General features: G+C 38.3%; 1 non-coding gene across 1 annotated transcript; it reads left to right on the top strand.

The window, feature by feature from the left end:
* The first annotated feature begins 8,884 nt into the window (after positions 1 to 8,884).
* On the top strand, positions 8,885 to 8,991 carry LOC112788056 (small nucleolar RNA R71). The gene has a single exon (XR_003195436.1). It is a non-coding gene; the product is annotated as a small nucleolar RNA R71 (small nucleolar RNA).
* Positions 8,992 to 11,880: the final 2,889 nt, after the last annotated feature.

Here is an 11,880-nt window from a genome sequence, read left to right as displayed (position 1 = left end):
GGTAAATTCCAATCAGGTGGGGAAATGATAGGAGCAGAGGACAACCTCATTTTCAAATTTTCAAAGGCTAACATGCATGTTTCATCAGAGATAAATGGTGTATCAGATACAAGGAGATTGCTTAAGGGCTTGGCTATCTTTGAAAAATCTTTAATAAACCTTCTGTAAAAACCAGCATGCCCCAAAAAGCTCCTAATTGCCCTGACATCACTAGGTGGAGGCAGTTTTTCAATAAGTTCTACTTTAGCTCTGTCAACCTCAATGCCTTGGTTAGAAACTTTGTGACCAAGGACTATTCCTCTTGTCACCATAAAGTGACATTTCTCCCAGTTCAAGACCAAATTGGTCTCTTGTCATCTTTTCAATACCAAGGCGAGGTGATGTAGGCAACTAGGGAAGGAATCTCCGAATACCGAGAAATCATCCATAAAAAAATCAATGAATTTTTCTATCATATCTGAAAAGATAGAAAGCATGCAGCGTTGGAAAGTCGCAGGTGCATTACATAGCCCAAATGGCATGCGCCTGTAGGCAAACACTTCATATGGGCAAGTGAATGAGGTTTTCTCTTGATCTCTGGGATCAACCACTATTTGGTTATATCCTGAATAACTGATGAGAGGAACTTTTGCGTGGTCTAGAAATTTGCGGATAAATCTTCGTTGCAAGTATAGTTTCTAAACCTTCAAAAGTCCTTTCATACAAACGTTTTGGGTGTCACAAGTAACAAACCCCTTTAGAAATTGTTAACCGAGTATTCAAACCTCGGGTCGTCTTCTCAAGGAACTGCGAGGAAGTATGTTCTTATTATTGGCTATAAAGGTTGTAATCAGGGTTTAGAAGATCAGAAGCAAGTAATTTAAATGACAAGTAAAGTAAATAGCAATTAAAATAAATAAATACTGTAAAACAGACTTTTAGCAAGGTAAGAGAAGTTGGAGGTCCAACGTAGTTATCTCTCTAAACTATAATGAAAGTTGAATCTAAACTCCACTTGATCAACCTGTACTAGGGCAGCGGAAAGTCAAGGGACTAATTAAATTGACCTTTGAATCCTATTTAATTCCTAAGAAAAGGTTGGGATTACTTAAGTTCAGCTCAATTACCAAGATAACGATTATCAGTTATGTTGAGTTTAATAACTGTTGAGTTACTGAATTCTTAACCAGGGCCAAAAAGGGAAAAATAAAATTGCTGGAATAATAAAAATATCCTTAGATAGGATGCAATGGTAACTTAAATCAAAGAGAACAATCATAAACTGAAAATACCTCAAATATTATTAATTCAGATAACAATCTATAACATGGAAGAAATTCATAAATTCACTGATCAATTCAAGTGCTGGAATAAATAAAAGTAAAAGGAAGCTAAAACAAAGGAACGTAAAACCTGGATTGAAAGTCACTCTTAAAGCAAGAAGAAATCCTAAATTCTAATCCTAAAAGAGAGAAAGGAGAAGATCTCCCTCTCAACTAAATCTAAATCATTGAAAAGTAAAATATATGCGAGCTCTCTTTGAATGGATGCATTCCCACACTTTATAACCTCTGGTCTATGCTGTCTGTACTTGGATCTGGGCCAAAAAGGGCTTCGGAAATCGCTATGAGCGTTTTCTGCAATTTCTGGTGCATGGCCTCTGTCACGCGTCCGCGTGGGTCACGCGGTCGCGTCATTTGGAGCTTTTCCTTGCCACGCGGTCGCGTCAGTCATGCGACCACGTCATGTGCGTTCTGCTTAAGTCGCGCGGTCGCGTCAGTCATGCGGCCACGTCGCTGCTGATTCGTGCTTGGCACGCGATCGCTTCGTCCATGCGTTCGCGTAGATACCAGTTTCCTTAAAGCTCCGTTTTGCCTTCTCCTTCCTATTTTGTATGTTTCCTTTTCCATCCTTTAAGTCATTCTGCCTTAGAAAATCTGAAACTACTCAACACACTAATCACGGCATCGAATGGAAATAAAGGTAATTAAAATAATTAATTTTTTAAAGCTTAGGAAACATGTTTTTCACAATATGACATAATAAGGAAGGGAAAGTAAAACCATGCAATTAATGTGAATAAGTAGGTGAAGGATTGTATAAATCACTCAAATTAAGCACAAAAGAACTCATAAAATATGGGTTTATCAACCTCCCCACACTTAAACACTAGCATGTCCTCATGCTAAATCCAAGGTAAATAATTAAAGTTAAAGTGATGGAATGTCATGCAATGCAACCTAAATTAAATGCAACTACCTAAATGAATGATGCATCATGCAACTCTAAATTATTCACTCATATATAAAGCTTACATGTAGTCAAGTTAATTCACATTCTCAAGGAGTCATGTATATATCTATAGCCAACCCTTAAATAATAAACCATTTTAGCAAATGAGATGGGAAAGAAAATATTGTACAAACTTGCAAAAATAATTAGTAAATTTAAGCACAGATATATGTTGATGAGTTATTGAACCCTCATTGGATTTTGTGTTTACTCTCTAGTCACTCAGTATTTGTTGGGTTTATTCACTCTATTTTTCTTTTTATTCTTACTTTCTATAGCTTTGTTCTTCATCTAACCAATCAACAATTATAGAATATAGTCATACCAAAAAGTCATGAGGTCTTTAATTGAGGTTGTAATGGGGTCAAGGTAAAGGTAAGGATTTATGTATAGGGTCAAGTGAGCTAATAAGTGAATCCTTAATTAGACTAAGATCTCACCTAACATACATATTCAGTAAAACAAAATCTCTTTACCTATTTTCCCATATTATCCCACTTATTGTTACATACTCATGTTTCACTTTTTATTAATTTTTTATTCCATGTGCATTGCTTTTATTTTGCATTGGGGAATTTCCTTTGTATCCCCCTTTTATTTAAATGCTGAAAAATAACTCTTCTTTTTTTTTTTTCAAGGCACATGGCAATTAAATCACTTTGATTTTCTCATGAGCATGCTTCCCAAATTTATTTTATTTCCTTTAACTTCTCTACCTTTTGTTTCTATCATCCATGTTCCCAAAAGGTTTCCCACATTTAACTCTATTCATGATTTTCTATCTTAAGCTAACCAAGGATTCACTTGGGATTTTCTTTTGTTTTTCTGCTTAAGGCTAGTAATTTGGCTAAATAGAATAAAGGGGTTTTAAAAGGTTTAAGGGGGCTAACAAAGGTGATGTAAAAGGTAGGCTAATTTGGGGTAAGTGAGCTAAAATCAAATGATGGCCTCAATCATTCTCTTGGTATGTATCTACATTCTATATTCTATAATTGGACATATAGATTAAAGCAAAGTAAAGAACATCAGAATAAAAAGAAATGAAACACACAGAAATGAAATTATGGTTTGAATGCAACCATACAATTAAGCTCAAGACTCACAGGCTGTGTGTTTTCTAACTCAAGCATCATATATCATTTATATATTCTATGCAAGTTTAGTTAAAAATTCCCATTATTCTCATAAAAAATTTATTTAGGGTAGCTTTTAAAGTTTTAATGTTCCTCCTTGATGAAATGTTGTCAGCTTAACTACATCATGTAATGCTATATATAAGGTTTGTGGATTTAAATCTGATATGTTCAATTTCCTAGCTTACTTCCTTTTTATATTTTTCTATTTAAACTAAACTATCTTATGCTAAAAAGGGTAAACTATACTAATTAATCCACTAATAATTCAGAATTGCAAACTAAACTAAACAACTAAAATAAACTAAATGGCTAAAATATGAACTAAAGATGCAAAATACAGAAAATAGAGTAAAAATACATAAAAGCAATGTATAAGTACTCAAAAAATAATAGTAAAAAGAAAAATACAGAAAAATATCCAAAATAAAAGAAAAAAAGATGTAGTAGTTCACCAAAATAAACGCCAGAGATGGCGACCTCCCCACACTTAAAAGGAAGCATCGTCCCCGATGCTCAATCAAGCCGGGTGTGAAGGGGTGTCATCACTGGAATGGATGGTAGCTGGAGTGCTTCTGGAATCTTCAGAGTTCGTTCCAGGTATAGATTTCTGGAGTTTGCAAAAGCCAGGTACTTTAGCTCACAGTACTGGTTTGTAAATTTTATAGGATCATTCGCAGGGAGCAGCTGGTCAGCTTTTTCTTGTTGTGTGAAGTTTTTCTCCCGCCATGAAGAATCGTGCATTAGAGCAATGATGGACTGGGAGGAATCTCCTCTCTTGTGCTTGCCAGTAGCCTTGCCTTTTCCTCTCCTTTGTGAGGCAGACATCCTGAAAAATAGAAAACCGGGATATGGATAAAATAGGAAAGCAAATAGGCAATTAAACAAAGGAAACACAAAGCGGCAAGGGAGAAATAGAATAAGAAAAATGAGTAAATGAAATGTGATTGAATTTATGTTAAATGGAAAAATAATCAATATGCCATGGTGAGAAAGTTAGAGGAAAGTGAAAATAATCAGAAAAGAGATTAAAAGGGTTAGTATGGTTAGAATTTGAAAAAGAAATTAGTAAATTAAAATCAGTGAGTTAGTAAAGTGCGGGTTAAAGTAAGTGGCATAGAAAAATTCCATATAACAAGGATTCACAGGTAAGAATAGAAGTACTCATAATCGAACAAGGAAAACAGGGTGATGCTGATTTGAATAGAAATAAAGAAAGCGAAAATTGGAATCAGTGAATCACAAATGCAGTTTATGAACCAGGAAATCATAGAGGATAAGAAAGTCTGCCATAGCATTCATGAAATGGTTTGGGTAAAGCAGAGTAAAACAGAGTTCAGAAATGCCAAACCAAAACATGAATGAAAACAATTTACAAAAAATTTGGGCAGCATTCTGGCTAAAATTGGATTGTCCCAGAAAATAAACAGCAATCATAGCAGCTCATATTAAATAAAAACTTGCTGCAGTTACCAGTATATGAATAGAAACAGGAAAATTTAGAGTAACAAGCAGCAATTGCAAGAAATCACAGCATATGAACGAGGTCACAGGAACAGTAGAATTGCAGTTATGATAAAACATAAACAGGAACAGTGCAAGTAAACAGACCTAGATATCCCCGGCAACGGCAACATTTTGACGTTGGGATTTTTACCAGTATAGAGATTCATAGAAATAGTTGCGTTGTAGATATAGTCTCTAAACCGACAAAAATCTCTTCGTACAAACGTTTTGGGTGTCACAAGTAACAAACCCCTTTAGAAATTGTTAACCGAGTATTCAAACCTCGGGTCATCTTCTCAAGGAATTGCGAGGAAGTATGTTCTTATTATTGGCTATAAAGGTTATAATCGGGGTTTAGAAGATGAGAAGTAAGTAATTTAAATGACAAGTAAAGTAAATGGCAATTAAAATAAATAAATACTGTAAAGCAGACTTTTGGCAAGGTAAGAGAAGTTGGAGGTCCAACGTAGTTATCTCTCTCAACTATAATGAAAGTTGAGTCTAAATTCCACTTGGTCAACCTTTACTAGGGCAAAGGAAAGTCAGGGGACTAATTAAATTGACCTTTGAATCCTATTTAATTATGTTGAGTTTAATAACTGTTGAGTTACTGAATTCTTAACCAGGGCCAAAAGGGGAAAAATAAAATTGCTGGAATAATAAAAATATCCTTAGATGGGAAGCAATGGTAACTTAAATCAAAGAGAACAATCATAAACTGAAAATACCTCAAATATTATTAATTCAGATAACAATCTATAACATGGAAGAAATTCATAAATTCACTGATCAATTCAAGTGCTGGAATAAAAAAAAGTAAAAGGAAGCTAAAACAAAGGAACGTAAAACCTGGATTGAGAGTCACTCTTAAAGCAAGAAGAAATCCTAAATCCTAATCCTAAAAGAGAGAGAGGAGAAGATCTCCCTCTCAACTAAATCTAAATCATTGAAAAGTAAAATATATTCGAGCTCTCTTTGAATGGATGCATTCCCACACTTTATAACCTCTGGTCTATGCTGTCTGTACTTGGATCTGGGCCAAAAAGGGCTTCAGAAATCGCTATGAGCGTTTTCTGCAATTTCTGGTGCGTGGCCTCTGTCACACGTCCGCGTGGGTCACGTGGTCGTGTCATTTGGAGCTTTTCCTTGCCACGTGGTCGCGTCAGTCATGCGACCGCGTCATGTGCATTCTGCTTATGTCGCGCGATTGCATCAGTCATGCGGCCGCGTCGCTGCTGATTCGTGCTTGGCACGCGATCGCTTCGTCCATGCGGTCGCGTGGATACCAGTTTCCTTAAAGCTCCGTTTTGCCTTCTCCTTCCTATTTTGTATGTTTCCTTTTCCATCCTTTAAGTCATTCTGCCTTAGAAAATCTGAAACTACTCAACACACTAATCACGGCATCGAATGGAAATAAAGGTAATTAAAATAATTAATTTTTTAAAGCTTAGGAAACATGTTTTTCACAATATGACATAATAAGGAAGGGAAAGTAAAACCATGCAATTAATGTGAATAAGTAGGTGAAGGATTGTATAAATCACTCAAATTAAGCACAAAAGAACTCATGAAATATGGGTTTATCAATAACCGTCGAGAAAATAATAATATGCGTGCCCTGCAAGTCTTTCCAACATCTGATCCATGAATGGAAGGGGGAAATGATCTTTTCGTGTAGCCTCATTGAGCTTCCTGTAGTCTATGCACATCTGCCATCCTTTGACTGTCCTTGTAGGAATTAGTTCATTCTTCTCATTGGGAACCACGGTAATTCCTCCCTTTTTTGGGACGACATGCACGGGGCTAACCCAGGGGCTGTCTGAGATTGGGTAAATTACCCCCCCTTGCCATAACTTCATAACTTCCTTCTGTACCACTTCCTTCATGATTGGGTTCAACCTCCTTTGGGATTGAATGAATGGTTTGGCATCATCCTCCAGCAGTATCTTGTGCATGCATATGGCCGAACTTATCCCCTTCAGGTCAGCAAGTGTCCAACCAATGGCATCCTTGTGCTGTCGCAGTACTTTGATCAGTTCATCCTCTTGATCTTTGCTGAGGCATGAGCTTATGATCATTGAGTAATTTTTATTTTCTCCTAAGTATGCATATTTGAGAGTGGGTGGCAGTGCTTTGAGTTCAAGTTTAGGTGCTTCTAACTTTTCGTTCTCTTCCTTTGGTGCACCTGGTATGCCAATTTCTGTTGTTGCAACCTCTTCACTTGATGTACACTCTTCTTCTATTATTCTTTCGGGTTCTTCAGACTCTTCTTCTTCAAAACTCTCCTACACCTCCTCTTCAAGTGAGTCCAACCTCATACATTCCCCCAGTTGTTCTTGTGGGTAACTCATGGCCTTGAACACATTGATTGTCATCTTTTCATTGTGTAATCTCAGGGTGAGATCACCTTTTTGGACATCAATGACAGCTCCAGCAGTGGCCAAGAACGGCCTTCCCAAGATAATAGAGGTCTTGGCTTCTTCCTGCATGTCCATCACTACGAAGCCTGCCGGGAATATGAAGTCTCCCACTTTCACCAGCAAATCCTCTACTACGTCATGAGGGAACTTGAACGATCTGTCTGCCAACTGTAAGGCCATTTTTGTTGGTTTAGCCTCCTCTATCTTCATCTTCCTCATCATAGCTACTGACATCAAGTTGATGCTGGCTCCTAAGTCACAAAGAGCTTTCTCCACTGTGATTTCCCCTATAATGCAAGGGATCTGAAAACTCCAGGATCCTTCAATTTCTGGGGCAGTTTGTGCTGAATGATAGCACTACATTCTTCGGTTAGTATCACAGTCTCGTTGTTCTTCCAGCTTCTCTTCTTAGTCATAAGCTCCTTCAAGAACTTGGCGTAGAGTGGCATTTGTTCTATTGCTTCAGCAAAGGGTATGTTGATTTGTAGTTTCTTGAAGATTTCCAAAAATCTCGAAAACTGATTGTCATCTCCCTTCTTCTTTAATTGCTGAGGATATGGGACTCTTGGGGCGTCTGGCTTCAGCACTCCTTCCCATTTTTGTGAACTCAAAGTCAGAACTCGAGCTTCGTCTTGCTCTTCTTCCTCTTTATTTGAGTCCTCTTCTTGTGGTTTCTGGGGAGTTTCCTTCAGTTCCTTTCCACTCCGAAGGGTGATAGCCTGACACTCCTCCCTTTTGGTTGAGTTAGTATTATTGCGAAGGTTGTGGCTGGGAATTTGCTTGAATAAGTAGCCAATTTGTGTCTCAAGTTTTTTGATGGCAGCATCCTGATTCTGCATATTAGACATCACTTCTTCTCGGAACGCTTTACTATCTTGAATCTCTTTGCCTATGCCTTCAAGTAGATTCTCAATCCTTGAAAGTCTGTCATCAAATGATTGTAGATCGGGATTAGAGGTGGAAGGATGAGGTAAGTTATTTTGGTTTTGATGTGGATGTGGAGAGGTGTTGTTATGGGGGTGTTGATATGGTCTAGATGTGAAATATTGGTGGCTTGCATTGTTGGGATTTGGGCATCTTTGATCAATGCTTGGGTCTTGTTGATTTCCCCACCTAAAGTTTGGATGATTCCTCCATCCAGGGTTGTAGGTCTTGGAGTATGGATCATGGTTTTGCCTAGGTGAATTCCCAATGTAGTTGGCTTGCTCCTGACTACCCTCTGCTTCTTCATTCACTCCTTCTTGGGTTGTTGATGAAGTGGCGATTGCTGCTACTTGGTTCCTCTCCATCTTCTTGGTGAGGTCAGCCAGCTGCTGGGTAATGAGCTTGTTTTGGGCCAGCAGATCATCTACATTGTTTAGCTCCATTACTCCTCTTGTGTTCCCTCTTTCGGAAGCATAGAAGTAGTCGTTCTCTGCTACAGTTTCAATGACATCTATGGCCTCCTCAATGGTCTTCTTCTTGTTCAAAGATCCTCCGGATGAATGGTCTACGGCCTTCTTTGACTCATAAGAGAGCCCTTCATAGAAAATGTGCAGCTGCACCCATTTATTGAACATATCTGGTGGGCACCTCCTTGTTAGGTCTTTAAACCTCTCCCATGCTTCATATAGAGTCTCACCATCTTGTTGCCTGAAAGTTTGGACCTCAGCTCTCAGCCTATTGATTCGTTGAGGGGGGTAAAATCTTACTAAGAATTTGTTCACCACATCTTCTCAAGTTGTCAAGCTCTCCTTTGGGAAAGACTCCAGCCACTTGGCTGCCTTATCCTTGAGTGAGAATGGAAATAAGAGCAGTCTATAGGCGTCAGGATGAACACCGTTAGACTTCACTGTGTCACATATTCTCAGGAAGGTGGTTAGATGTTGATTGGGGTCTTCTTGGACACTTTCTCCGAACGAACAATTGTTCTGCACAAGGGTGATGAGCTGTGGTTTTAGTTCAAAATTGTTGGCATGGATGGTTGGCTTTTGAATGCTATTTCCACAGTTTCCTGGGTTTGGATTGATGTAAGAGCCTAAAACTCTTCTATCCTCCCCAACATGATTTGCTCGTCCTCCTCCGCCATGGTTGTGAGCTTCTTCTTCACGATGGTTTTCCATGTTTTCTTCCATGTTTGGTTCAAAGTATTCCTCAAAGTGTTCCTCCTCTTCTTCAGCACCAACTACACGTTTTTCTCTTGCCTCCCTCCTTAGTCTAAGGAAGGTTCTCTCAGATTCAGAATCAAAGGAAGTTGAAGCCCCGGTTCTTCTCCCTGTCATACAACCAACAAGTACAAGCAAAGAGAATAGGTGCAGAAAATATATCTGTCAGAATTACTGTTAGTGTGAGTGATGCAATATATCAAACAGTTAGTAGGTTAGTGAAATGAATGGTAAATAACAAAGAAAAAGTAGGGGGAAGGGAAGTAATTAACTAAAACAGAAAGTAAATGACTCAAACAGAAAATTAAATCAAACAAAAATAAAATGCTCAATCTAGTTATCCTCCAATTTAATCATTGTTGATGCACAATCAATCCCCGGCAACGGCGCCATAAACTTGATGCACGGAAAACTTGTCTCGTAACAAATTTCCCTTCGGCAAGTGTACCGAATTTGTCGTCAAGTAAAAACTCACAATAGAGTGAGGTCGAATCCCACAGGGTTGATTGATCAAGCAACTTTAATTAGAGAAATATTCTAGTTGAGCGAATCAGAATTTGAGTTGAGAATTGCAGAAAATTTAATGGTGGAAAAGTAAATAACAGAAAAGTAAATGCTAGAAAAAAAAGCTGAATGTAAATGACGGAAAGTAAATTGTAGAATCTTAAATGGGGATGGGGTAATTGCTCATAAAAGTAAATGACAGAAATTAAAGAGAATGGGTAAGATCGGAAATGGGGAGTTCATTGGGCTTAGGAGATGTTGCATTCTCCAGATCAATTTCATTTTCATCTCTTCCTCAATCAATGCACTCATTGATCTCCTTGGCAATCTTAAGTGATCGAATTACAATTTCTTGTAATTCAATCTCTCAAATCTTGATCAATAGCCAATTCCTTGGTCAATTGCTCATGAGAAGAGATGAAGTATGGTCACTGATTATACCACATGCATTTCCCAAATCAAGTGTTGAGAGGATTATAGTCACATATCCATCCAAACCCAATTTGGTCCAGCATGAGAAAGCATTTCTAGCATGATCTCTTCATTCCTCTTTCAAGGTTCAGAAGAGATCCAAGTATGAATAGCTTATTTTCCAAGATAACTACCCATTTGGATGAAGATCGAAAGCTTTCAAGTAAAATCAAGAGAAAAGATAAAAGAAGAATAATAAAAACTAGTATTGATCCATCAAATTACAACAGAGCTCCCTAACCCAATGAAAGGATTTAGTTGTTCATAGCTCTGGAAAATGAAAACAAAGATGGAGAATACATGATGAAACTAGAAGTGCAGAGAAAGTAAATACAGAGAGTAATTCTATGCCCAGAGGCTCCCTATAATTTCCAACTCTCATTTTAATTCAAAGTTACTCCTATATATACTACTCTTCTGTTCTTCTAGTTGGCTCTTCAAGTCTTGGGTATGGGCCTTTGGATCTTGAGTTTGAAGCAGTTATCTTCTTCATTGGGCTTGGCTTTACTTGCAGAGAGAAAGTGTGAAGTGGGCAGAGACTTTAGCTCAGGACGTTAGTGGTGTTAACGTTCAGTGAAAATATGGGTTCGAGAAAGTTAGTGACAATCACCTTTTTCACTAACGTTCCTCACCCAAGTAAGAGCCACGTTATCTTCAACGTTAGTGGCACAAACTAACGTTTCCTCTTTGTCCTTCGCACACGTTATTGGGACTTGCCTTTCCCAATAACGTTGAGAAGTCTCCCGCTTCCCTACGTTAGAGTCCACGTTAACTTAGTTAACGTGGCTCTTTTAACGTAGGCTTGCCAACCTTCGAGAACGTTAGTGACACTTACTATTGTCACTAACGTTCCAATGTGCCCCTATTTCTCACGTTAGAGTCCATGTTAACTAGGTTAACGTGGCTTCTAACGTGGCCATGCTAGCCATCTCCAACGTTAGTGACAAAGTTGAGTGTCACTAACGTTGGCTCATCATTCCCTTATCCACGTTAGCTTCCACGTTAACTAAGTTAATGTGGGAGTTAACGTGGCTCATAGTGGCTTGTGTGGGCTCATTCCAACGTTAGTGACAATGTTTGGTGTCACTAACGTTGTCGACCACCTTGTTTCTTCACGTTAGCTTCCACGTTAACTAGGTTAACGTGGGAGTTAACGTGGCTTATTGTGACTTGGCCAACGTTAGTGATAAAGTTGAATGTCACTAACGTTGGCTTCCCCTTTACTTCTTAACGTTAGAGGCCACGTTAACTAAGTTAACGTGGCAACTAACGTGGCCACTTATGAGCTTGGTCTAACGTTAGTGATAATGTTAAGTGTCACTAACGTTGGCTCCATTTCCTTTCTTCCACATTAGAGTTCACGTTAACTTAGTTAACGTGACTCTTAACGTGGGCAATGATGGCTTCGAGAGCATTATTGGCAATTACTTT

This window comes from Arachis hypogaea, chromosome 20 (assembly GCF_003086295.3).
Source record: "Arachis hypogaea cultivar Tifrunner chromosome 20, arahy.Tifrunner.gnm2.J5K5, whole genome shotgun sequence".
Lineage (NCBI taxonomy): Eukaryota > Viridiplantae > Streptophyta > Magnoliopsida > Fabales > Fabaceae > Arachis > Arachis hypogaea.
The sequence above is the reverse complement of the archived record's forward strand: the minus strand, read 5'-3'. Positions and strand labels throughout refer to the sequence as shown.